Raw genomic sequence first — 23,647 nt, forward strand, 5'->3', positions numbered from 1 at the left:
CCAACAACTTGCCTACCACTGAAGTAATACTGGTCTATAATTTCCTGGGTTACCTCTACTTCCTTTCTTGAACAAGGGAACGACATTTGCAACCCTCCAATCCTCTGGTACTTCTCCCATCCCTATTGATGATAGAAAGATCATCACCAGTGGCTCAGCAATCTCCTCCTTCACTTCTGACGGTAGCCTGAGGTATTTCTCGTTTAGTCCCGGTGACATATTTAACTTTATACCTTTCAAAAGCTCCAGTTCATCCTCTTTCTTAATGTCTATACACTCAAGCATTTCATTCCACTGTAAGTCATCCCCACGATTGCCCAGGTCCTTTTCCCTGGTGAATACTAAAGCAAAGCATTCATTAAATACCTCCACTACTTCCTTCGGCTCCATGCACGTTTCCACTATCGGTCTTGATTGTCCTATTCTCACATGACTCATCTTCTTGCTCTTCACATACTTGTAGAATGCCTTGGGGTTTTCCTTAATCCTGCTTCCAAGGCCTTCTCATGGCCCCTTCTTGTCCTCCTAATTTTATTCTTGAGTTCCTTCCTGGCACCCTTGTAATTTTCTAGAACTCTAACAGTCCCTAGTTTCTTGAACCTTTCATAAGTTTTTCTTTTCTTCCTTACTAGATTTTCTACATCATTTGTACACCTTGGCTCTTTTACTCTACAATCCTTTCCCTGCCTCAATTGAACATACCAATGCAGAACGCCATGCAAATGTTCCCTGAACATTTGCCACATTTCTGCTGAGCATTTCTCTGAGAACATCTGCTCCCAAGTTCCTGCCTAATAGCATCATATTTCCCCCTACCCCAATAAAATGTTTTTCCAAATTGTCTGCTCCTATTGGCCACAATGTCATAGTTGCACAAAAATTAAACAAAAAATGAATTATAACTTCCCATTAGTGAAAGCCACCTCCTGGAGCTGAGGAACATAGGTTTTGAAGGAAGCCTTTGCTCTTCTGGCCATCTCATTACCATCTCAGCATGGACTGTAAGGGTAAGATTTTTGTATCTGTTGGTAGAGTTGTCCATTGCTAGTAAATTGGTACACTGGCTGGAATGTCAAAGTGGGTTGATCCCGTAGAAACTATAGGGGCAAATCAATGTGAACTTTAAAGCAGAAGCCCATCCATATTAATAATAATGTGAGCTTGATAAATCCTGCAGCATCATACTCCACAACACCAGTTCCAAAGTGACTCAGAAAGGCTGAGATGTACTCTTGTCTTCTATGGTAGCCTTGAATGATGTACTGCACCTTATTGGTGAGTAATTGGCAAACTACATAATCAATGAGACAGCCTCCACTGGGGAATGATGGGACGTGAAGAGCAGATGTTCCACCAAGTCCATGTTCAATCCTTGGAGAAAGGTATAGTTTGGAGTAGTTTCGATATAGTATTGAGTGTGTACTTTCAAACTCTTTTACTTCCTCCTTGATGGTAGCAATGAGAAGAGAACATTTCCTGGGTGTTGGGCGCTTTAACAATGGATGCCACATTTTTGAGAAATTTCTTTAGCCCACTGGTGGTGAATCTGTTGAATTCCTTGCCATAGATGGCAGTGGAAGCCGAGTCATTGTGTTTATTTATAGCAGAGCTGGATAGATTCTTGATTAGTTAGGGCAGCAAAGGTCACAAGGAGAAGGCAGGAGAATGGGGTTGAAAGGAATAAAAATCAGCCATGATGGAATGGCGGAGCAGAATCAATGGGCTGAGTGGCCTAAATCTTCCCGAATGTCTTATGTTCTTATGTGGTCTACTTCATCCTTCCCACTGTTGGGCACCAACCCCACTTTCCTTTGGTAAACTCCTTTCCCCAATCTGAATGTTCTCTCCTCTTGCCTTGCACCTTCCCACTCATAGGTTTTTCCTTTGTCCTCCCCTTTATTCCTGTCATGTGAGCAAGCCTGTGCCCCCATTCCTTTCTCCACTCCTGTCCTTACTCCCTTCTACTCTTACTCCTTATTCCCTGTCCACTCTTAACAGTGCACAGGTCTGAACAGGAACATTGCCCCACTGCTGATCTGGAACTGACCTAGCACTGGGAGGATCATTTTGCAGATTCCTGATTCCACTAGTCAGTGATGTGTTTCAATATTCTCCCATATCCCATTCATAGAACTATGTTCCAAACCTGACATAACTAAACCAATAGTTAAGAGTTATTAAAAACACAACAACGAGGAAATCTGCAGGTGCTGGAAATTCAAGCAACACACACAAAAATTGCCGGTGAACGCAGCAGGCCAGGCAGCATCTATAGGAATAGGTACAGTCGACATTTTGGGCCGAGACCCTTTGTCAGGACTAACTGAAAGAAGAGATAGTAAGAGATTTGAAAGTGGGAGGGGAGGGGGAGATCCGAAATGATAGGAGAAGACAGGAGGGGGAGGGATGGCACTAAGAGCTGGAAAGATGATTGGCAAAAGGGATATGAGGCTGGAGAATGGAGAGGATCATGGGACAGGAGGCCTAGGGAGAAAGAAAGGGGGAGGGGGGGAAACCCAGAGAATGGGCAAGGAGTTATAGTGAGAGGGACAGAGGGAGAAAAAAGAGAAAAAAAAGGGAAAAGAATAATAATAAATAAATAAGGGATGGGGTACGAAGGGGAGGTGGGGCATTAATGAAAGTTAGAGAAGTCAATGTTCATGCTATCAGGTTGGGGGCTACCCAGACGGAATATAAAGTGTTGTTCCTCCAACCCAAGTGTGGCTTCATCTTGACAGTAGAGGAGGCCATGGATAGATATATCAGAATGGGAATGGGACGTGGAATTAAAATGTGTCTGGCTTTCCAATTCTACATTGAAGTTTCACAAGACCAAACTGGAATGCATCAGATTATAAAGTCACCTCATCCTGAAAATAATAATTTCTTAGAAATAATATGCTGGTAAGTGTATTTTTATATTCAGTGCAATTCTTTGGATTCTCCTCTGAATTGTTCTGTATCTTTCCATGTTGGATCTCTGAGCAGCTTCATCTGGCATTGTAAATGAGATGGAAATTTGTGTAGACATTGAGCAATTCCCAATAAATGTTGGATCCCTGTCACATCGGTAAGTGTTGTGGCATCACCAAAACTGCTTTAACTTTGGATCTATACCAAGGTGTTGGCAGAATCAATACGGTGACTAATCAGCATATAGGAAGGAAAATGAAAATCCGGCTGAGCGGTGCCACAACAACAACCCCTCAACTCAATGTCAGCAAGACCAACGAGCTGGTTATTGTCTTCAGGGGGAGGAAATCAAAGGCCCACGAACCAGTCCTCATAGAGTATCACAGGTGGAGAGGGTCAACAACTTTAGCTTCCTCAGTGTTATCATTTCAGAGGATCTGTCCTGAGCCCAGCGTGTAAATGCAAATATGAAGAAAGTGCAACAGCGCATCTACTTCCTTAGTTTGTGAAGATTCAGCATGGCTTCTACAACTTCGATAAGCTTCTATAGATGTCTGATAGAGAGTTTACTGGCTGGTTGCATCACAGTCTGGTGTGGAAACATTAATGCCCTGGAATAGAAAATCCTACAAAAAGTAGAGGATGCGGCCCAGTCCATCAGGGGTAAGTCCCTCCCCACTACTGGTGAGCTCATCTACACAGAGTGCTGTCACAGGAAAGCAGCATCCATCATCAGGGACACACAATATAGCATAGGAAAAGGTCCTTCAGCACATCATGTTGTGCCACATTGATTAAGCAAATAACATCTATTCCTTCTCCCGCACTTGAAACATGTCCATTTATTTTCATGTGCTTATGTAAGTGCTTCTTAAATGTCAGAACTGCATCTGGTAGTGCATGCCAGGCACCCACCACTTTCTGTGGGGAAAAAGTTTGCCCCACACATCTCCTTTGAACTTTACTTCCTCTCACCTTAAATGCATCTTGTCTAGTATTAGGCATTTAGGTTTTGGGAGAAAGATACTGGCTATCTACTCCATCTATACTGTATCTCCCATAATATTATAAACTTCTATCAGCGAACTCCTCAGTCTCCACCTCTTCAGAGAAAACAATACGAGTCTCCAGTCCTGATGAATGGTCTCATCCTGAAGAGTCAGCTGTTTATTTCCCTCCAGAGATCTTCCTGACTTACTGATATTCCACCAGCATTTTGTGTGTGTTGCTTTAGTTTGTCTAATCTCTCCTTATAGCACATGCCCTCCAATCCAGGCAGCATCCTGGTAAACCTCTCCTGCACTCTCTCCATAGCCTCTACATGCTTCCTACAATGGGATGACAAGAACTGAATGTAATATTCTGGATGTGGCAATACAACAAGATCAGAAATGGATGGGCTGGTTCTGATCCAGATAGAGAAATGAGTCATGTAAGCTGGAGAATTCATTATTGAGCTAAACGATGGGATGTTGTTGATTTAGACTATACTGAGTTGTGCTTATTTATATTTCTACCTCTTTTGGCTATTCCGTTATTGTCACTTCAGCGATTTGATTGCACTACTTCAGATTGCACTTCCAACTGTGAAACATTTTGATGTTTTATGATTGTTACCGTGTTTATTGTTGTATTTATTATTGCTTTGTATGTATACTGCTGAATATGCGAGCTTCATGCAAGCAACACATTTTGTTGAACCTCACTGTATATGTCAATATACTAATCTGAATCTAAGTCGGTTATGACAATGCAGATTAGATTGGAAATGGGACGATGAACTGAAGTGGCTGCAACAGGAACTTTGAGATGCCTCTGGAGGTCATCTGTATTTAGTTTCTCCAATGCAGAGGAGATCACATTGTGACACTGAATGCAGTCCATTAGATTAGAAGAAGTGCAAATGAATCGCCGTTTTATTTGGACAGCCCATTTTTATTCCTAAACATGGGGAGAGAAGAAATAAAAGGTCAGGTACTGTACTGCACCTCCTGCTGTTGCATGGGCACGTGGGAAAGGGCCGGAAGAAGAGGAGCAGCTGGCAGAGATGGAAGAGCAGATCGGGAGTCGTGAGGGGAAAAGTCACTCCAGAGTGCTAAAAGGGCAGGGGAGGTGTATGTTAGCAAAATCTTGTTGAAGGTGCTGGTGTGGAAATTAGTTAGAAGGTGAACGTTATCCTTAGTCTGTAGAGGAGGAGAGGGGATGAGGACAGAGATGTGGGAAATAGATGCAATTTCTAGCATCTGCAATTTCACTCTCTATTAGTTTTTGTGGATAAACCTTTCATTTAATAACTTAATTTGTATTTAGGATCTAAGCATAAATATGAGGGGTGATTGATAAGTTTGTGGCCTAAGGCAGAACATATAACAGTACAGCACATTACAGGCCCTTCGGCCCACAATGTTGTGCCGACCCTCAAACCCTGCCTCCCATATAACCCCTGACCTTAAATTCCTCCATATACCTGTCTAGTAGTCTCTTAAACTTCACTAGTGTATCTGCCTCCACCACTGACTCAGGCAGTGCATTCCATGCACCAACCACTCTCTGAGTAAAAAACCTTCCTCTAATATCCCCCTTGAACTTCCCACTCCTTACCTTAAAGCCGTGACCTCTTGTATTGAGCAGTGGTGCCCTGGGGAAGAGGCGCTGCCTGTCCACTCTATCTATTCCTCTTATTATCCTGTACACCTCTATCATGTCTCCTCTCATCCTCCTTCTCTCCAAAGAGTAAAGCCCTAACTCCCTTAATCTGTGATCATAATGCATACTCTCTAAACCAGGCAGCATCCTCGTAAATCTCCTCTGTACCCTTTCCAATGCTTCCACATCCTTCCTATAGTGACACGACCAGAACTGGACACAGTACTCCAAGTGTGGCCTAACAAGAGTTTTATAGAGCTGCATGATTACCTCGTGACTCTTAAACTCTATCCCTCGACTTATGAAAGCTAACACCCCATAAGCTTTCTTAACTACCCTATCTACCTGTGAGGCAACTTTCAGGGATCTGTGAACATGTACCCCCAGATCCTCTGCTCCTCCACACTACCAAGTACCCTGCCATTTACTTTGTACTCTGCCTTGGCGTTTGTCCTTCCAAAGTGTACCACCTCACACTTCTCCGGGTTGAACTCCATCTGCCACTTCTCAGCCCACTTCTGTATCCTATCAATGTCTCTCTGCAATCTTCAACAATCCTCTACACTATCTACAACACCACCAACCTTTGTGTCGTCTGCAAACTTGCCAACCCACCCTCTACCCCCACATCCACGTCGTAAATAAAAATCACGAAAAGTAGAAGTCCCAGAACAGATCCTTGTGGGAAACCGCTAGTCACAATCCTCCAATCTGAATGTACTCCCTCCACCACGACCCTCTGCCTTCTGCAGGCAAGCCAATTCTGAATCCACCTGGCCAAACTTCCCTGGATCCCATGCCTTCTGACTTTCTGAATAAGCCTACCATATGGACCCTTGTCAAATGCCTTACTAAAATCCATATAGATCACATCCACTGCACTACCCTCATCTATATGGAGGAGTCAATTTTTGGAAAACCTAGCACATTTATTTTTCAACATAGTCCCCTCCTACATTTACACACTTAGTCCAGTGGTCGTGGAGCATACGGATCCCTTCTTTGTAGAAGTGGTCCACAGCGGGGTGATTGACAAGTTTGTGGCCTAAGATAGAAGGAGATGAGTTATTAACTTCAAACTTTCTGCATCATCACTCAAAGAGTTGATCTGCACGTGCATGTAACGAGAGCGTCTCGGACCTCCAGGTGGTCCACATCAGGGGTGATTGATAAGTTCAAGGCCTTGGGTAGAGGGAGATGAGTTATACAGCTCTCGTTACATGCACATGCAGTTCAACTCTGAATGGTCATGCAGAAAGTTTGAAGTTAATAACTCATCTCCTTCTAGCTTAGGCCACAAACTTATCAATCACCCCTGCTGTGGACCACTTCTGGATGTCCAAGCGCCGACTTCTACAAAGAAGGGATCCGTATGCTCCACGACCGCCGGACTAAGCGTGTAAATGTAGGAAAAATAAATCTGCTAGGTTTTCTAAAATTGACTTCTTCTACCTTAGCTTACGAACTTGTCAATCACTCCTCGTATAGTGATTCATCCTTTTTAAATATTGCCACCATTAAACTGAACCAAGCAGTCAGTCTAATTGCCAGAAGGATACTATATAGTCTCATTAGACCATCTAGCGTTTCATATAGATTATCCCCTAAATCCACTGATACCCCATGAGTTTCATGTGCACTGGGTCTAATGTTTCAGTAATTCTGATTTGAACAGTCTTTGGTCTTTATTACATAATGTATACATACTAGTCAATGATGATTTATTGATCGTCTCAATATTATTATAATTAGGATTCAAGCATGCCTTCCAGCCCAGCAGAGATTTTATGATGATCTACAAACTGAATGACCAGTTTACATCTACAGTTGTCATTGCTTAACCCAATATTATATTTATTCTCTAACAGGAAGACAAGATTCACCATGAGCTTTTGTTGTAGACATTAGAGATTCAAGCTTTGCAAACCATAAATCTTTGTTGCTTTCTGGTTGTTTTCAAAAAATATAGAAAAGTACATTTTAGGAATATAGATAGATAGATTGATGCTTTTTTGATCTCAAAGGAAATTACAGTGTCACAGTAGAATTACAAGTGCACAGATAAATAAATATTAGAGTAGAAGTAAGAAAGAATAAAAAATAAGTTACCTCAAACAGAAGGGCCCATCACTTCCCTGACCATAGGTTGACTCATTATAGAGCCTAATGGCTGAGGGTAAGAATGACCTCATATAGGGCTCTTTGGAGCAGCACAGTTCTCTTACTCTATTTGTAAAAGTGCTCCTCTTTTCAGCCAAGGTGGCATGCAGAGGATCAGAAACATTGTCCAAAATTGCCAGGATTTTCCAGGGGGTCCTTGTTCTACTACAGCCTCCAGTGTGTCCAGTTTGACTTCTATAACAGAGCCAGCCTTTCTAATCAGTTAATTGAGCCTGTTGGCATCACCTTATGCCCTTTGGTCTAACACATCTGCACTGACCGTGACGTAAATTTAACTAATCCCATCCAGATGTATGTGGTCGATATCCATAAAATCCACATCCATTCATGAATCTGTCTAAATTTCTCTTAAATATTGTTATTATATCTTCTTCTACCATTTCTGCTGGCAATATGTTCCATGCTCTGCTTTGCAAGTGACATTCCCATCTTGGGAAAAGACTGACTGTCTACCCGATCTATACCTCCCATAATTTTATACACTTTATTCAAATTTCTTCTTTGCTTCCGACACTCTGGAGAAAGCAATCCAAGTTTGTCCAACTTCTCCTTACAGCTAATGTATTCTAATCCAGGTACATCCTGATGAACTTCTTCTGCACCCACTCCAAAGCTCCACACCCAACCCATGGTATGGCCATCAGAGAAACACACAATATTCCAAATGTCGTCTAACCGCAGTAACAACTTTTATACTCAATTCTTCAATTGATGAAGGCAAGCATGTTGTGTGCTTTCTTTATCACCCTATCTACTTTTGTTGACACTTTAGGAACCTAGGGAATTGTATCCAAAGATTCCATGTGACCATCTTTTGGACCAGCCAAACATAGGGGGTTTTGTCAAGTGATATGGAATTACTCAAATGGTTGCCTAACTTAGTGTCCAAAGTGTTATTCAAACCATAATGATTGACAATGATCCTGGGCTCCACATCAGTTGTCTTGGCTGCTGTATATGCCCTGTGATATTCTCCCTGCGGTACTTCAAAACATTATTGCTCCTTCCACACTTTATGCAAGATAGCACTGAAGAACCACGGTGACATTTTGCAGGCTATGTACAATACTTCTAAATATACCTCTTTTGAATTGCTCTCACTGCAATCTGCAGCATGTAATTTCCCTTCAAGCAATGTACTTTTAAATTCACTTCATGAACAAATTTCATGATCCGTGGACTTAACTCTCAAGCAGGCAGGTAAGGCACCTTTAAACGGACAAAAGTTCATTGCCATGGCTGGAAGTAAGGCAGGAGGGATGGGGTGAGGGACTCCAAGCCAGGCTGAAACTAAGAGGAATGAGGCAACCTCTACCCAGCATCTTTTTAGCAAATGCACATTTGCTGGAGAACAAAACTGAGGACCTGAGGGCAAGATTGCTGTATCAGAATTGGAGGGAGATAAGAGATTGCTGTATTCTATGTTTGACTGAGACATGGTTTCCTCCTAGCACACCAGATTAGGTGATCAGACCTGAAGGCTTCTCAATTCACAGGAGGGACCATACTGCTATTTTGGAAAAGGCAAAAGGTAGAGGTTTGTGTTTTGTGATAAACTCTCGGTGGTGTTCCAATATGGCAGTTTTGTCAAACACGTGTTCCCCTGACCTTGAACATATAAAGATCAAATGCTCTCCATTCTATTTACCTAGGGAGTTCTGATCCATGATCCTCACTGGAGTTTACATACCACCAGCAGCTGACTATCATCATGCACTCGAGATACTGCATAATGCCATCTCCAAACAAGAAACAGTCCATCCTGACGCATTTCAAGTCATAGTATGGAACTTAAAATAGGTTTGTCTGAAGAAATCCTTTCCCAATTGCCATCAACATATAACCTGTCGGAACACACCAGACCACTGGTGTACTAAGATAAGGAATGCCTACCATTACATTCCAAAACTATATTTTGGGAAATCTGATCACTTGAATGTCCTTCTCCTACTTGCATACAATAGTTGGCTAAAGAGCAAGTCTCTCTATCTCTATCTCTATCTCCCTTCATAATTGCATGAAATTCACAACATTCAGTGAGTGTTTGCAAATCTGCTCCACAGTGATCATAAGAATCATCAGCATTTTACCTTCTCCTTTCCGGTGGCTAGCAATATTGAGAAGATTTCCTTAAAATCCACATTTTCTTCTTCATTCTCTTCTTCTGCCAAGCCTGTTCAAATGGAATAAGGGTCACGTGCTCATCACTATCACGTCATGAAGAATTGCCATCTGGAACTGTTCCACTCTCTGCACCAGCTCCATTGCTACAGCATCTTTCTGCCAAACTAACTCAAATATCTTCCATTTTCCTGTCACATTTTCTTGCTAGATGTAGGTAGCTCTGCTGGTGGTAGAGCAGTGGTTCCCAAAGTTGGTGATATTACCCCCCAGGGGTGGTGGGGATTTCTCAGTAGCAAGCGGGGCAGTCGGAGTATTTCAGGCTAAATTTAAGAAATGAATTATAAACGTCTGATCTTCAGTGTTTCATAATTGATCACAATGATTATGTAAGCACCTCATCTCTTCCCAATCCACTGTTCTCTTAGACTTTGCTCGGTGCATTATAGTTGTTAAAAAGCAATGTGGCACTTCAGTATTTGGCATATCATGATAAATCTGGTCAGAAGAAATTGTGTTATTTCTATGCCCAGCTTGTGCGTTATTGCCATTCACTACTGTAACACAGTGTTAGTAAATACGATTCCCATACTCTAATCTGAAGTGACACAATTCTTGTGAATCAAGGTATGGCACTCAATGAGGTAAAGTTCAGGATCTGCCCTTTCATAGGTCTTGACCACATTTGAAGGCTCCTCGAACTCCTGAAAATAATACACTCTGATAAGATTACCAAGATGCTGCCTGGCCTATTGAGTTCCTTCAGCATCTTGTGTGTGTTGCTTGGATTTCCAGCATCTGCAGATTTTCTCTTGTTCCTTATCAAGAACTTGGTTTATTTTCAGTCACTTCATGAAAACTTTCAGAAACGGAAAACACTTCAAAACATACGGTATTTGTCAGCACTTCATAACAAAACAGTGATGGTTTGCATGCTGTATACAACAGTTGTTTGGTCATTGCTAAATCTAGAAAGCAATTTTTCAAAGAGAAGGACATTCTGTTCACCAACGTTTTTGCTTGTGCAATAGACAGGGCACCATCAATGACAAAATACCACGATGAGATTATTATTTTTGTGAAAAAGTTGTGCGTATCCTATTTACCATTCACAGTGTAGTTCACTGACAATATCTTGTCACAAAAATCCTATGTGATCAGCTGCACAGAACATGAAATACTGTTATGACAGCGGTAAATTAAGTCAAGTCCCATGCTCTCAACGCTCGACTATTTCGAGAGTTTTGTATTGAGAATGATGAACAGTTTGAATGCTTGCTGTTGCACACAGAAGTCAGATGGCTCTGAAAAGGAAACTGCCTGAGACGCTTTTATGTGCTTTTTTGAAACCAATAAAATTCTTAGAAGATTCAAGTGCTTCATTTAGTAATCAACTCAAGAATATTAGGCATGACATTGCTAATCTGTCAGAATTATTCACAAAGTTTAATGAAATTAATCTTCAATTGCAAGGAAATTATGTGAATCTTATCAAAGTCAAACCAGTCGTCTCCACATTCCTGTCCAAGTTAACCCTATTTAAGTGCAACATTGGCTGTTGCGACCTTTTCCAATTTCTGAGCCTCTCTGAGTTGGAAGAGAAAGAAAGAATACCGGATGATGATCTTCAAGTATATTGTGCCCACCTGGGTGTGTTGCATAAAGACATGTTAGAGAAATTTCAGGATTTTCTTTTGCTTCAGATTGCACGCCGGCTGATAAATTCATTCCGGAACACGTGTTACAAAGAATTAAAAGGAAGAATGGAGGAAGAACTGATCGCACTACAAAATAATATTGAGCTGAAGCTGAGGTTCAAAAAATCACATCAAGACTTTTGGTTGCAGAGAGAAAGCTGAATGCAGTTGCCAACTTCTTTCAAAGCAATGAAACAGACACAGATTACTGACCATGTGAGTTTGAGACTCCTTGTAAGTGACATTCTGCCTGATGTTGAGAAGCAGATATCACTGCACCAAGTCAGTCCATCACGTTGAAAGGTAAAAAAAAAGCAATGAGGTGGTGAATTGTTGGACTACTACTGTATGCTCTAAGATTGTTGATGAAAATTGTCTTTACTATAATTAAATAAAGAAGTAATTTTATTTGTAGCTTTTAATAGATTTGAATAAGTTTTGCAATTATTTCTCACTGCTTTGAATTTGCAGTTCCTATTTTCTTTCACTATGCATCGTAAATCAAAACTCTATAGTTTTTATGTAATGACTGGAACGGGGGGGGGGGTGGTTGGGTGCTGGGGATGTGGTCTGGGAGACACGTGGGCAGTAACCCAAAAAGGTTTGGAAACCACTGCTAGAGAGCATCCTGACACTATTACTCTGTAATGTTTTCAAGTAACTCCAGACAACCATCCAACTTCATTTGCTGTCTGCATTATATTGAGCACAACTAAGATTTGTTACAAGAAAGAGACAAATAATTGTTTAGAATAACATAAATAAATCACATTCATCCTAGGGATTTCAGTATTCCTGTTTCTTTGCCCCAAAGAATATTCTGAAACAATTTAAAGAAACAAGGCTACTTGTGAATACACTGAGCGTTTACTTAGGGAGTTCAGATTTATTTACAGGATCGTTGGGTGAAATTTACAGCCTTATGGGAATCTATATCCATGACACAAAGAATGCAGACCGTTGCATGTCTGTACAATGTAGCACATTCCTCAAATGCTAACCTGGAAGGAGCACAATACTTAATTTACTTACCTATTGAGATACAACGCAGAATAGACCCTTCGAGTCACAGCACCCAGCGATCTCTTGATTTAATCCGAGCCTAATCACAGGACAATTTACAATAACCAATTAACTACTAACTGGTATGTCTCTGGAATGTGGGAGGAAACCCACGTGGTCATGAGGAGAACATACGAACTCCTTACAGATAATGGAGAATGAGGTGTGGTTTCCATACTAATGTTGATGGTCTGTGCAGCGTGTGTGTGTGTGTGTGTGAGATTTAATATGACTAAGAGTTCTCTCTCAGGATTTTCATCAGTCATCTGAGTTCGAGTTCAAGTTCAAGTTTAATTCTCATTCAACCATACATGAAAACTTATGAATACAGCTGTGTGAAACAGTGTTACTCTGGAGCCAAGGTGCAAAACACAATACTGACAGTCATTCACAGCACAAGGCACACATCGTATATATAAGACAGTCGTAAAATGTATTTTCTAAGTCCCTGAGTTCATGAATGTTGCAGCAGTCTGCAGTTGAACACAATACATCTTGCCTTCTGCTGAGCAAACACTGGAGGGAAGCACCATCTCCAACATGGATATCTAACTGTATCCAACTGCTTGCTTGGAGAAATGGAGCTTTCTCCTACAGACTTTCAAAAAGACTATCACCAACAGGGCCAACATGTATTGCCTTTCCCAAATTAACCTTGAGAAGATGGTGATGGGCTACTTGAATCACATCAGTCTCTCTGATGAAGACACAAAAAAGAGTGCTGTTTGGGAGGAGTCCCAGGATTTAGACTGGCAGTATGTTTTCAAGTCAGCATGGTGCACAAGTTGCTGGTAAAGTTGAGGTGCTGTTGTTTCTATGCACCTATTGCCTTTACCTTTCTTAGTGGTAGAAGTTGCAGGTTTATGAGGTCACTATGCTACCTGTAGACTCTGTGCTTAGTTTACACATCCTTTGTTTCTGCACCAGTGCCAGGTACTATCTCAAAACTCAGCATCTGTGTAAGGTAGTTTTTTATTAGTCAGGAGACACAAGAGATTGCAGCTGCTGGAATATGGCTCAAAAAACCAAGTTGGTGGAAAAACCCAGCAAGTCAGGAAGCATCTATGGAGGAACTAGACAGTTTCAGGTCGAGCCCCTTTATCTTGACTGACTCTGCTGAGTTTCCTTGTGTTTTGGTTGTTCGGGCTCCAGTGATAGAGACCTAACCCTAGGAGTGGTGGATCCTTCATCGGGGACAGGCTCTGTCTCCGGAAGCTCAGAGATCCTTCTATTTGCACTGTTGAATTTCAGAAGTTGCACGTTTCGAGGACAATATATCATTGTGAATTTAGCATTGTTTAATGGTTAGAAAGACTATCACTAGAGAGTGATTTTTGGTTTGAGAATTGGAACCAACGCACGGTTCACAATTTAAAGAATAATTTGGGTTCAGGAATCTAGTGCAATCTATCTAAATTTTTTTGACAGGTGGCAGTGTAGTCTGAAGCAGGCTGCAGACAGACTTCGGAGGATGTTCATTGCCTGGGTGAATGAGCAAGTGTATGGCAGATGGAATATAATGCAGAGAAAATGTGAAGTAATCCACTCTGCTATAAAAATAGAAAGATGGGATATTCTTTAAATGGCAAGAGATTAAAAGGTGTTGTTCTGTGCAAACCTTATACATGAATCATCCAAAGTTAAAATGCATGTTCAAAAAGCAATTGGAATATGGGATTTTATTACAAGGGTACTTGAGTACAAGAATGGAGCAGCTTGCTCGGATTATATAAGGCTCTGTTGAGACTATATCTGGAATATTAAGAAAGGGTCTGGTGCTCCTGTTGAGAATGGAAATACTTGAAACTGAGGGTCATGGTATCATTTGCAATTATGCTCAGACAAGTAAGAAATCATTAGAATGTTAAACTGATGTGAATGAGATGCTAAATATAGCTAAAGAATCTGAGATAATTTCGTGAGAATGTTGGAGATAATTATGGTTTCAGCCTAGGATTAGTGTGAATGGGTGTTAGATGGTTTAGTGGGCTGAAAGGCCTGTGCTGTATATCTTTATAACTCTAAAGCACAAACCTATGACTCTAATTCCTCCGCTTTCTGTAGAGATGGAGCAAATATGGGCTAATATTTTCAGATATGCTTATGAGGGCCCAATTTCTAAACTTTTGTCCCTAAATTACTGATTTCTAGCAGATGCCAAAAACAGTGCATAAGTACCATGTAGTATGAAGTTTGAGCCATTTTCTTCCAGCAATTGCTGTTGAATGTGGGCTGACTCACAATTAATAACAGTTGCAAAGAAGCTGGAGTTTGAGAACAGGGAGGAATTTGTTGCATTTGTGCAGGGTGTTGGTGAGCTCTCACCCGGATTACTCCGGATGGTTTTGGTTCTCTTATGTAACAAAAGATAGAGTCAGAGTGCTACAGTGTAGAAACAGGCAAACAAGCCCTTCAGCCCATCTGGTCCGTGCTGATCTGATTTTCTGCCTCCACCCGGACCAAATCCCTCCATACCTCTCTCATCCATGTACCTATCTAAATTTCTATCCATATCTGCCACTTCCATTGGGAGCTCATCCCACTCTCTGAGTGATGAAGTTTCCCCTTAGATTCTCCTTGAATATTTCACCTTAAACCTATTACCTCTACTTCAAGGTTTACCCAACTTGGAGGGAAAGAACCTGAATACACCCCTCATAATTTTGTATATCTCTATAAGATCTCCTCTCATTCTCTTTCACTCCAGGAATAAAGTTCTAATCTATTCAACCTTTCCTTACAACACAGGTCCTCTTCTGCACTCTTCTAAGCCCATTGATATCTTTCCCATAGATAGATAACCAGAAATGAACACAGAACGGTAAATTCAGCCTCACCAGTGTGTTGTAGGAACTCAATGTAACATCCCAACTCCTGTACTCAGTGCCCTAGTTTACGAAACCAATGCACTGAAAACTTTTTTCCTACCCCATCTACCTGTGATGGCAGTTGTGATGGATTATGGATCTGTATTCCTGGGTCCCTTTGTTCTACAGCACACCTCAGGGCCCTACCGTTCATTGTCCCTAAGTCTTACTCTGGTTTGTCCTCCCAAAGTACAACACTTGTCTGCATTAAATGCAATCTGCAATTTTTCATCCCATTTTGCTGGAAGGTCATGCTGCAAATATTGATAGTCTTCCTTGCTGTCCACTACATCCCCAGTTTTGGTGTCATCTACAAATCTGCTGAATCCAGTTTACAACATTATCATCTAAGTAAATGATAAACAAGAAGGACCCAGTGCAGTTTCCTAGTCACTGGCCACCTGTCAGAGAGGCAACCATCTATTAGTATTCACTGGCTTCTGCTAGTAAGCCAATGTCAGATCCAATGGATTAGTTAATCCTGAATGCCAGGCAACTTGACATTTAGTCTTCCATGCAGGACCTTGTCAAAGGCCTGCTGAAGTTCATACAGACAACGTCCACCACCTTTTTTTCAACAACCTTCTTGGTAACCCCATTGAAGACCTCTCTAAGATTGTGTAGGCATAACCAGCCCATGCACAAAACCATTTTGACTATCCCTAATCAGGCCCTGTCCACCCAAATACTTACATATGCTGTCCCTTAGAATACCTTCTAATAATTTCCTGCAAATGATGTCAAGCTCGCAAGCTTATAATTTCTTGGCTTATTCTTAGAACCTCTCTTGAAAAATGGAACACCATGAACTTCCAGCCTTCCAGCACCTCACTCGTGACTAAGAGAATTTTAAATATCTCTGCAATATTATAACATTGCAGGCAGTACAAAGGAGATTTAACTGGGTTGTGTCTTGCTCTAGATTTCCAGCACCTGCAAAATCTCTTGTGCTTAACTGGCTAATTCCTGAGATGAGATGGTTGCTCTACTAAGAAATACTAAATAGTTTGGGTTTATAATGAAGGGTGAAGTAATTTAACATATATAAGATTCTAGGGGGGTACTCAAGGGTAGATGCTGCGATGTTTTCACTGAAGGGAGATTCTCGAACAAGGGTCATAATTAGATAAGAGGCTGGTCATTTAAAATTGAGGTACATAGAAATGTCTTCTCTCAAAGGGTGGTGAATCTCTGGATTTCTTTGCCCCAGCAAGTGGTTGGAGCTGGATCATTAAAAATATTAAAAATGAAGCTGAATAAATATTTAATAGATGTAGGAATAGGGGATTATGGAGAAATGAAATGGAAGAGGAGCTGAGCGTATGATTACATTAAATGGTGCAGCATGCCCAAAGACTTACTTCTGTTTCTGGTGCTCTTGTGACACAAGAGTACTAGAAACAGGAAATTTTGTTATTAAAGTAATAATAACAAAATATTTAATAACAAAAATTTGATAATATTTCTATCTCTATTTTCACTTTAATAACTGTTGTAGATAGATAGATAGATAGATAGATACTTTATTGATCCCAAAGGAAATTACAGTGTCACAGTAGCATTACAAGTGCACAAATATATAAATATTAGAAGAGAAGTGGAAAGAATATAAAATAAGTTACCTCAAACAGTCTAACAGGATGGGGTCATCAATTCCTCGGCTAAAGGTCGACTCATTATACAACCTAATGACCGAGGATAAGAATGACCTCATATAGTGCTCTTCACAGTAGCACAGTTGTCCTAGTCTATTACTAAAAGTGCTCCTCTGTTTAGCCAAGGTGGCATACAGAGGGTGAGAAACATTGTCCAGAATTGCCAGGATTTTCAATAGGGTTCTTTATTCTACTACAGCCTCCAGTGTGTCCAGTTTGACTTCTATAACAGAGTCAGCCTTTCTAATCAGTTTATTGAGCCTGTTGGAACCACACATTTTGATACTGTTGCTTCAGTACATCACGCCACAGAAGATTGTACTGGCGACAACACACTGATAGAACATGTGAAGGAGAGGCCTACATACTCCAAAGGACCTCAGTCTCCTCAGAGAGTAGGGGTGATTCTGGCCCTTCTTGTACACAGCCTCTGCGTTGGTGCTCCACTCGTCTGTCAGCCGGTTGCACCCCCATCCACATCCTTACCATCAATAATAACAGACAGCAGAGCAGGCTGAGTCTTCCTGAAGTCCATCACCATCTCCTTTATCATACTGATGTTGACCTGCAGATGATTCAGCTCTCTTCATTTGACAAAGTCCTCCACCAGGACCCTGTATTCATCCTCCTGTCTTCCCCTTATACACCCAACTATTGTTGAGTCATCAGAGGATTTCTGCAGATGACATGACTTAGTGTTGTATCTAAAGTTCGAGGAATACAGGATAAACAGGAAGGGAGCCAAAACAGTCCCCTGTGAGGCCCCAGAGCTGCTTATAGCCATGTCTGATGCACAGCTCTGCAGCCACACAAACTGTCGTTTGCCTGTCAGGTAGTCCATTACTCAGGATACAATGGAAGTGCTAACCTGCAGAGTATTCTAAGAAGCCTATGGCCACCTCACTGGTGTTAGTTTGGGATGTTGCTGTATGAGGAAGTGGCACAATAAAGATCAGTTCGAATTAAATAGAATATGATTCACGTGGTAGACTGTTGAGAATGTCAGGGGATGGGGTAAGTATATTAACACAAGAGACTGCAGGTGCTGGAATCTGGAGCAACACATCAAATCTGGAAGAGCTCAGCAGGTCAGGCGGCATCTTAGGAAGGAAAAGGAAGTTGGTAATTTGGTTGAAGCCATTCATCTGGACCAAAAGATAGAAAAGAGGTAGTCAGTATAAAGAGATGGAGGAGGGTTGGGGAGTAAGAACTGGCAGGAGATAGAGATAGGTGGATCCAGGAGGGATACATAAACGTGGAGGAGGGAGAATGATGTCAGGAGCTGTGAGGAGATAGACAGAACAGTAACGAGCCCTTCTATGGGCCTAGACGGTCCTGTTACTGAGCTGTATCTCTAAGTAAAGAAAGCTAAATTGACTTCCTATATTAAACCCATGCTTTTTCCAAATGTGAGTAAATTTAGACCCAAAAAATCTTCTCCAATAATTTTGTGACTATTGATTCACTGGCTTATATAACTCGTTGGTTTATTCTTATTTCAATTTTTAAATAAAGAAAAACAATGTTTTTTCTTCAGTCTCCCACAGCTCAAGGCTAAAATAGATAAAAAAAAAATCTCTGTCAAGGCCCCAAGAATCTGTTCCCTGGCCTCCCTAAGTATCTGTGATAAATTTCATTTAATTGCCCTGCAATTAATTAATTAATTATATTGCATTATATATATATTGTACGATTTTTAATGTAAATAGTTGATGGTTGGCATAGGATTTTTTAAAGGAGAAGCATGGTATATTTGACTCCAGCTTAAAGAACTGGGTGTACCATGTGGACTGACTTTTGATAGACTGGTGTACCAGGCACTGCTCTTCATTGAGAATCAACTGCCTTCTATGGAAGATGATTTGCTGAAAGCTCATTCTCTGTTGTTTTCTTCAGTTAGCAATTGCATAAAAAAAATCAACAGATATTACTGATTACCAACAATTCAATACAGAAAAGTTGTAGACAATGTCTGTTAGCCTTGTGGTCCTGATTTACACTTGTTAAAACCCACACAATAGAACAGAAATAATAATGACTGCCCTACTCATTCTCCCAGTCGATCAGGAGAGTCTTTGGGGAGCAAACAGTTTGTGCTGTGGGGGAAATCTAAATAGTAAAATAAAAATCCAAGGGAATTATGGGAACTTGGTACCATGCCCAATCATTTGTTGCTATGGAGAAGGTAAATTCCCATAAGGCATAGCATTGGTTGAGTATGATCTGTTGAATAATAAAATAATCCTATTGCACCATTAGTACACCTGCATGTATCATTTAGAAAATTGATGAAATAAGTAGTGTCAAGGCTCCTATTACACGTTTGTGAAAGTAAGTGTTTGAACCTGCCTTTGTGAATATAACATCTTCTTAGTTCAGTATTTCACTTAACTCTTTCCTTCCCACAAATTTCCACCTTTTTTTGTGTTCAGTTAGAGTTGATTGAATGTAAAAGGCTGCTTCAGGGAACTTGGTAATGCACTTAACCAATTATTTAACACAAAATATAAAATTCATATAACAATAGGTTTAAGACTTGGATAAAAATTACATATACTTAATCAGTGAACTAAACAGAGTAATTTTAACCTTGAAAGATTATGAGTAAGAATGTTATTTACATAGTTGAATAATGTGATTTTTGATCCTATTCTGTGAGACTTTGTTGAATAAGATAATCTCAGAGTTTTGACCTCTTATTTCTCCTCCATGGACTCGTAGTGATGGGTCAGGAGGTGCCTGATGGGACAAGCATATAGGTAGTTTGTGAAGTAATGCATTTTTTCATTGTTTACCAAGAGCTTCTATATAATCCCAATATACACACTACTGTATTGAGGTTCTTAATACTATCTTGAATGCTCCATCTCCATTCTGAATAGTCATAGGTTAGAAATTTCAAAGACTTAGTGGGTTATTTTTGTTACTTTCAAGAAGGTTTTGAGCATATCCTTTAATTGTTTCTTCTTGCTGCCTGGAAATCTTTTGACTGGACCCAGCCGTGAGTACGTGCTTACCAGTGACATGGCCTATCCACAGTGGAGTGTCACCAGAGTTTCAATGCTGGGATATGGTATTGGGAAATGATGCTGGCTTTAGCTGCTTGTCCTTGAATTTAGAAGTTTTGTGGAAACAGCATTTGGTAAGATCTTTGCAATGTGTTGTCGTACCTGCAGTAGCTAGTCCAGGTTTCACAAGCACATCAAAGGTCAGAGTTCACTGCTGGCATTCAGACTGTGAATGTTATGACATGTCTAAAGTCTTGACCTTCAAATACTCTTTTCCTCAATCAGCTGACAGCTTTGCGTGCGTATCGAATATAATTAAGAATTTATCACTAATATCTGCTTTTGCTCAGAGATGGGATCCTCAATCTTTTATGCCATGGACCCCTACCATTAACCGAGGGATCAGTAGACCCCAGGTGGGGGATCCCTGGCTCAGAGTAACTCCAAAAAAAGGGAGAAGTTGTCCATGTTTTCCAGAGTCATGCTGTAAAACCTTTATTGTTGGAGACCATCATGGTGAAGTGGGGTCAGGGTGATGGAGGACCTTTGTCTTGTAGATTTTGAATGTTAGGAACATTCTCATATGTGTTCAAGTGAGTGAATCACCGGTGACTTGGAGTGCTGTCTATAAGTACGTGCAAACGTAAATATTGCAAACTACAGTTCAGCTATTGCGGTCTGGGTGATCTTGGCCCTGGAGTGCAGTCTCCATACTTGATGACTTGCCATGAATCTAATGATCAGCTCCACAACTATGGGAAATTTGTTGGAGGTGGGGATTGCAGGAATAAAAACTAATAAATTATTGAGGCAATAACACTGCTTATTTGATACCAGCCTTCAATGAGAATAGCTCTGTTGAAGACCTAATGGTTGATATCATGGTTTGCATGCCATCCTGATGAAATTGTAAAATGGAGATAAATTTCTATGGTCTAACTTGAAAAAGTGTGCTCATTAGTTGATAGAATCAAAGGCTTTTATGAGATCTTCAAAGGTCATGTTGTAGCTCCCTACATTTCTCTTGGAATTATTGCATGGTAAATATTACGTCCACTGTGCCTCCATATCAATAGAACTACACAGTGGTTCTATTAAGCAGATGCTAGAAGAGACAGTTGTAGAGAACCTGGACAATTGCTTTCAGTGCAGCAGACAACAGGAAAACCTTTCTAGAAATACCTTAGTTGTGGTGGCTCCTTTCTTGAAGATGGTCCTGGTACTGGCATGCACTGAGGTCTCCTGATGTCAACCTTATTTGCAGATGGTGAGGTTGTTAATTCATCATCGAAGCTCCTTACTGCCAAGTTTTAGAACTACGACAGGGATAGCGTCTACTCTTGAATCATGTCCTTTGTAGTAAATAAATTGGCTTTTCAGCTTTTGTTGGTCAAGTACAATTAAGTAGACTACAGTTAAGTTAAAAAAGGATGCACATATCAAGCAGTTGACTATGTCTTTGAAAAATTCCTTCCATTGGGCATCGACTGTCTTCGTACTTAGTAAGTTCATCACACTCTCAGTGGGATGGCGTCTTGCCTACAGATTCACAGAATCACAGAATCATACAGTACACAAGCAGGTTCTTCGACTCATTATATCCTTGCTACCTGTTGTGCCTATCTACATTAACTTCATTTATCCTCACTAGATCTGTAGCCTCCTGGGCCAAAGCAACTCAAGGACTGGTTTAGATGTTTCTTAATTGTTGTAAGAGTATCTGCCTCTACCATCTCCTCAGGAGTACATTCCAGACTCAAATTATTTAGAACAGGTTCCCCTCCTTCTCCTCTAAAGCTTTTACTTGTCATCTTAATTTTCTGCTCTCATGTATGAGATGCCCTCACTATGGGAACAAGACAGTTACTGTCTACTTTATCTACCCCACTTATAATTTTATGATGGGAACAGATAGGGTAGATAATAAAACAATTATTAGGTCACACTTTGGTCTCCTGTTCTCCAGGGCAAACAAACCAAGTTTATCTCATCTCTCCTTAAAATCATCACCTCCAATCTAGGCAATATCCTGGTGAATCTCCTCCGTACCGTCTGCAGCACAATCACATTGTTCCTAAAGTGTGTCAATCAGAACTACAGTACACAAAGTATTCCACATGTGCTAATGCAGTGTTTATATGCTGTGTCCCAGCTCTTATATTCTTTGCCATGGTCAATGAAGGCAAGCATCCCATTTGGCCCCTTCACCACTGTGACCATCTGTGCTGCCCCTTTCAGCGATCCATTGACTTGTACACAAAGTCCCTCTGTTCATCAGTAGAGCCCTACTATTTTCTGTATACATCCTAACCTTGTTTGCTCTCCCAAAATGTAACACTTGATACATTTTTCAGGATTGAATTTGATTTGCCATTGCTCTGTCCAACTTTTCAACTGATCTATGTCATGCCATAACCCTAGACAATCTCTTCAGTTTATCTATAACACAGGCAGACATCATCAGCAGACGTAAAGTACTGTGCAAAAATCTTAGGAACTTATCTACTTATATATATCTAGGGTGCCTAAGATTTTTGTACAGTACATTACTGTAGTCATTTTATGTATTGCACTGAACTGCTGCTACCAAAAAAAACAAATTTTATGACATATGTGAGTGATTATAAACTGAGAGTGGGAAGGGCACAGGGAGAGGTGAATCATGGGTTGGGAAAAGCAGAAGGGAGAGGGGAGGGAGTGGAAGCACAAGAGAGAAATTCTGTAAAGATTAATAAATCAATTGTTTGGAATCAAATAACCTTGCCTGGTGTCTCAGGGCTGGGTGTGTCTGTACCTATGCCAACCCCTGCCCTGGCACTCCTTTGCTGCCAACTATCCAACACCCCTCCTGTGACCCCTTACCCTCATCATTTCTAACATCCTTTGCTCCCACCAGATTTACAAATTCACTCTCTACTCCACGTTAATGAATATAGTACTGTGCAAAAGTCTTAGGCACCCGAGCTATATCGTATCCACCAGAGGGATGAGTGGAAGACCCACTGGCCAGTACAAATATATGGTGATGCCTTTTGGACTTTCCAACAGTCCAGTCACTTCCGAATGAGAACCTTGAGACATGCCACACATGTATGTGCTCATCTACCTCGATGACATTTTCAACTTCTCCAAGAACTCCCAAGATTTTGTCTACCATGTCCATTCAGTCCATCAGTGTCTCCCCAAATACCAGCTGTCCTGCAAGTTAGAGAATTGTCAGTTCCACACCACAGTCATTTAATTCCTAGATTACATCCTTTCACCCCAAGGCATAACCATGGACCCAGAGGAAGTGTGCACTGTCATTGAATGGTCCTGACCATGCTTCCTCAAGTAGCTCTCGTGTCTCTAGGGCTTCTCCATCTTCTACTGTCATTTCATCAGAAACTATAGCCAAATCGCTGCTCCTCTCACCTCCTTCACTAACACCTACCTCACGGATAACCTGGTCTGCTGCCCAAACCATACTTTCATGGAGTTCAAGAAACACTTCACCA

The sequence above is a fragment of the Mobula hypostoma genome, chromosome 3 (genome assembly GCF_963921235.1).
Source record: "Mobula hypostoma chromosome 3, sMobHyp1.1, whole genome shotgun sequence".
Taxonomy (NCBI): domain Eukaryota; kingdom Metazoa; phylum Chordata; class Chondrichthyes; order Myliobatiformes; family Myliobatidae; genus Mobula; species Mobula hypostoma.